The sequence below is a fragment of the Triticum dicoccoides genome, chromosome 2B (assembly GCF_002162155.2).
Source record: "Triticum dicoccoides isolate Atlit2015 ecotype Zavitan chromosome 2B, WEW_v2.0, whole genome shotgun sequence".
NCBI classification, from domain to species: Eukaryota; Viridiplantae; Streptophyta; class Magnoliopsida; order Poales; family Poaceae; genus Triticum; species Triticum dicoccoides.
In genome coordinates, this window is record NC_041383.1 from 402,883,359 (window position 1) to 402,889,211 (window position 5,853).

Sequence of the window (5,853 nt, forward strand, 5' to 3'; positions counted from 1 at the left end):
GGTGTCGGGGGCGTAGTCCGGCAGAAGGGACTTCCCCTTCTTGGACCCTCCGGCTTCCCCAGTTGGGGCGGCCTTTCTCTTCTTTCCTCCCCCCGTTGGAGGGGGAGAGGCATCTTCTTATTCCTCCTCCTCCTCGTCTTCGGAGGCGGAGGGTGCGTTGGGGCCGTCGGGCAAATCCGACGGCACCGGGCGCCGGGAACTCTTTCGGGTCCCCGTGGCCTTCTCCTTGGCCTTCTTCTCCGGCACCACATGAGGTGCCGGAACCAGTAGCTTCGCTAAGTGTGCGTCTACTGGGCCTTCGGGCAAAGGGGCCGGACAGTCGAACTGTCCGGATGTCCTCTTCCAGTCCTGTCAAAGGAACGGGAGTTTAGATCCCACATAAAAATCACACTATGAAATTTGGGTATCCCGTAAGGGACTAAATGTAAGCTTACTTCGGAGGCTTGACGTTTGGCTCAGAATCCGCGATCCTCGATGACGGGAGGGGAGACTTCGGAACTCTTGAAAAGCACCTTCCAGGGGTCCTCGTGCTTCGTTTCAAAGAGCCGGGACAGAGTCTGGTGCCGGGCCGGGTCGAACTCCCACAAATTGAAGTCCCGTCATTGACACGGGAGGATCCGGCGGAAGAGCATGACCTGGACCACGTTGACAAGCTTGACCTTCTTGGTCACCAGGTCTCGGACGCAGGTTTGGAGTCCGGTCACCTCTTCCAGATTGCCCCACGACATGCCCATCTCTTTCCAAGATGTGAGCCGGGTGGGGATGCCGGATCGAAATTCGGGGGCCGCTGCCCATTTAGGGTCACGCGGCTCGGTGATATAAAACCACCCCGATTGCCACCCTTTGATGGTTTCCACGAAGGCACCCTCGAGCCAGGTGACATTGGCTATCTTGCCCACCATGGCGCCTCCGCATTCCGCCTGTTGGCCTTGCACGACCTTCGGCTTGACGCCGAAGATCTTCAGCCATAGGCCAAAGTGGGGCAGGATGCGGAAGAAGGCCTCACACACGACGATAAACGCCGAGATATTGAGGATGAAGTTTGGGGCCAGATCGTGGAAGTCCAGTCCATAGTAGAACATGAGCCCCCGGAAGAACGGGTGAAGAGGAAAACCCAGTCCACGGAGGAAATGGGGAAGAAAAACAACCCTCTCATGGGGCCTGGGGGTGGGGATGAGTTGCCCCGCATCTGGGAGCCGGTGCGCGATGTCGTTAGACAAGTATCCGGCCTTCCTCAGGTTTTTGATTTGTCCCTCCGTGATGGGGGAGGCCATCCATCTACCTCCCGCTCCAGACATGGTTGGAGAAGGTTGAGGTGGGAAGTGCGGGCTTGGGCGCTGGAGCTCGAGCGTGCAGGGACGGATAAGCAGAGGAGGAAGAGGGCGTGAATGGAAAGGGCGGATTCTTATCCCCTTATATGGGCGGCCAAAACTACGGGCCCTCCACCGGCCTAATAAAACTCTCTTATCTCCCAAGCGCCACGGTTAATGGCGCGGTTGGGTTACCCACACCCGTATTGATGAGAATCCCGGAATAAGGGGACACAATATCTGCTTTGACAAGACATGCCAAGGAAACCGCCTCGCTAAACGTGCTGAGGTGGAACAATAAAATGAATAAAGAGCCTGGCTGTGGCATGATGTCGCGCCACGGAATACGTCAGCAGCTCCGATTGATACAAATATTATTCTCTCTATGAAGGAATGTGGAACTTATTTTGCAGAGCCGGACACTACCCTGGTGTTCAACATCTTCTATGAAATATTTGGAGGAGGAACCCGCCTTGCAATGCCGAAGACAACTTGCATGCCGGACTCGTCGTCATTGAAGCCTGGTTCAGGGGCTACTGAGGGAGTCCTAGATTAGGGGGTGTCCGGATGGCCGGACTAAGACCTTTGGCCGGACTCCCGGACTATGAAGATACAAGATTGAAGACTCCGTCCCGTGTCCGGATGGGACTTTCCTTGGCGTGGAAGGCAAGCTTGGCGATACGATATGAAGATCTCCTCCCATTGTAACCGACTCTGTGTAACCCTAGCCCTCTCCGATGTCTATATAAACCGGAGAGTTTTAGTCCGTAGGACGAACAACAATCATACCATAGGCTAGATTCTAGGGTTTAGCCACTCTCATCTCGTGGTAGATCTACTCTTGTACTACCCATATCATCAATATTAATCCAGAAGGAGTAGGGTTTTACCTCCATCGAGAGGGCCCGAACCTGGGTAAAAACATCGTGTCCCTTGTCTCCTATTACCATCCTCCTAGACGCATAGTTCGGGACCCCCTACCCGAGATCCACCGGTTTTGACACTGACAGTTAGGTTTACCCTAATACTTTTGTTGTAGTTGCGGATGCTTGCAATAGGGGTTAATCATAAGTGGGATGCTTGTCCAAGTAAGGGCAGTAGCCAAGTACCGGTCCACCCACATATCAAATTATCAAAGTACCGAACACGAATCATATGAACGTGATGAAAACTAGCTCAACAATAATTCCCATGTGTCCTCGGGAGCTCCTTTCTCATTATTAGAAATTGTCCAGGCTTATCCTTTGCTACATAAAGGATTGGTTCACCTTGCTGCACTTTATTTACTTTGTTTACTTGTCACTCGTTACTATTTATCTTATCACAAAACTATCTATCACCTAGAATTTCAGTGCTTGCAGAAAACCTTACTGAAAACCGCTTATCATTTCCTTCTGCTCCTCGTTGGGTTCGACACTCTTACTTATCGAAAGGACTACGATAGATCCCCTACACTTGTGGGTCATCAATCACACACGCTTTTTATGTGGTAAACATTTGCGCAAGGTGGCCTAACGCAAACAATTTTCAAGAGGATGTCATGTGTGATTGTTCATTGATCCAACACGTTGTATTCCTCGAAACTGTGTGCATTGCCTGAGGCCATCGCCCATGGTGTTTTCTCAATAACGGTTTGCAATAGAAAAACCCAATTAGCACACTAATTGGCCATTAGCAGGCTAATTTCCCTATTATTAATAATCCATTTATTAATCTAATTAATTTTTCATATTAAGCACACAATATATTTCATTTCCATATTAAGGAAGCAGAATCTCATAACTGAAATACATTAGAGTACAACATTATATAGCTTCAGCACTCAGCTATCCCATTACGCAACTGCGCCAGCACCAAGTTTCACATGCAACATCTATAACCTTTCAAAATTAGGATCATAGACTATACATAGACAGATGAATCTCCTCTGGAAACTGCTGAAGTGAAAGGCGAATATTGAGCCTTCACTGATCTTGAAGGTCTTTGCAACTTTAGGCCAGTGCCGGTGGATGATTGACCATCCATCCTTCGTCCTCTTCAGGAACACTTCACTATTGAACCATGGATGTCGTATGAAACCTTCCTCGCCTCCTGACCATACAGGTGGTTTGAGAGGTAATCATCACTGAACTGCTTTGGAAAGGCCTGAAAACAAGGATGCGCATAAATATCTTCTATATATTCGAAATGGGGCAAAGGAATAAAAAAAGGCAAGGTATAATAGTTAGCACCCTCTTGTATTGAACTGATGTCTTCTTCATTGTGCAGACAAAGATCTTGTTGTTTTTTTGTCGCTGATTTCTTTATCCTAACAATCTTTCTGAGTTTCTTCACTTGGCTGATATTCATGGACAACTCATTTCCCCATATGCAAAAAGGGTCGAACAGTGGGTCAAAACATCTCACAGTAGGACCTACATGTGCAAGACCAAACTGTTAAAAACCTAAATATTAGAATGTTTCCTGCAATTGCACAATAATGTGCTATTTGACAAAGGACCATGCATGTTGTAGCGACCAGACCTCAAATGGTCAAGTCTCTGTGCATCAGTGTCATCTTTGGATCGGTAATGCTGACATGCACAATACTCAAGGAATTATAACAGAGTTTGAGTCACACACTTATTACATCGAGTCCTCATAAAGAGTACGAATACATAAATAAATCATGGCCGAAGGCCATCTAAACTATATAACTGCGGAAGCTTCGAAGGTAAATAAGTCCATCAACTCCAACGACATAGCTGAATGCAAAACAATGACCTATCGCACCTTATTCGTCGTTTGAGTAGTCTGCAACATAAGACGCTGCAGCCCGAAATGGGTCAGCACATGGAATATGCTGGCATAGTTACACTGTAAGGCAATGATAATGCAAGAACTATATCTACATGCAATATTTGGCTGGTGGAGGCTGTAAGTTTCATGGTTTTGCATAAAGCTAGTTTTTCCCTACAACAAAGGAATAAATTTATTTAACTACTCCCATGTTGCCCATTATTTGAGAAGGTAACCCCAACTCAAATCCCAACTAAAAGTATCATCATTAACCCATCATCATAATTAATTAGAGTAACATGGTGAGATCACATCAATAGATTCAAGTACTAGATACTCAAGATGTCCATAACCGGGGACACGGCTAACCATGATTAGTTTATACACTCTGCAGAGGTTTGCGCACTTTTCCCCACAAGACTCGACCGCATCCATGATTGGATGATCGAGACATAGCCTTTCTGAAGCATTAACTCTCTACTCTGGGTAGACAGTACCACCTACATTCCTCTACATCTGCTAGTCTACCTCTTCAAGAGCTCACACAACTTACTCAACTATGCCAGAGCCCATAATGGTTTGTGGCTGCACACGGAAGTTTCTAGCATGAATAATCTTATGATCCCTTTGAGCCTGGGTGGCATTCCATAGGATAATCACATGGGTACTCTGGGATTTCCAAAAATAGGTAATACTGGGTTCCCCAGGTGCCTCAACCAATCCACCCAGATGTATATTAAAGTTGCCACCTTAATGTTATCCATGATGAAAACAACTCTCAACTTCCATGTGTGAATCACGATCCAATCCCCGTCGATGAGCATGGCTAAGCAATAATAAACATAACGTATATTCCCGGGGTGATCAAAAGGTATTAGGTTCCTACCTCAAACACTACAACCAAAACCACATGTCCCCAATCCTACTCATGCAAATATTTGAGGGGCAATACTAATGCATAGTAAAAACTGGGTATAAAACAGTATGATCAAAGTGTAACTTGCCTTGCTGACGATCTGCAAACTCTAGGGATTCGTAGTAACAAGCTTCGCACTCCGGGTAATCTAGCGTAGACAAACAATAACATACATAAGCAATCACTCAATCGAAACACGAGAGAAACCGAGAAAAGATCCAAATCAAACATGAAGCAAGCAAACGGCTTAAACTAACAAGAGTAAAAACCTAACAACAATATTAATCATGTGGAATAGATCTTAGTGGTAGGTACAAGTGATTAGCTACAGTTCTTAAAAAGATTCAACTCAAACGGAGCAACAAAACTCAAAATATGAATGAAACAAGATTGTTTACTAATCTGGACCAAAGTCAAATTTTACAGCACCAACATCATGTTCAAGTTGGTTAACTAAAAAGAGGGGTTCGAGAAGAAGATTTTGGTGTTGGTTTCATCTAATTTGGATAAATGAGTAAAAAGTTATACTAGTTTGAAAATCAGGGGCTGAATCGCGATAAAAATAATCGGGAATAAGTCCCTAGCCGAAAATAAAATAAAAAGAAAAATTTATCGGACGAACGTCCACTAACAGAGACAAATGAACGAATTCATTCGTTAATAGATCTAAACGAATGAACATTCGCAAAACAGCTCTAAACCGAGAAAACCGGGAAAACCCGATCTAAAAAACCGAACTAGATCTAGGGTTTACCGAAAATAAACTGACGAAAAACCGGACAAACCGGCGGCGGCGGCGGGATCCGAATGGCGGCGACGGCGTGGTCACGGTGAGGTGGTGGGGCTCCG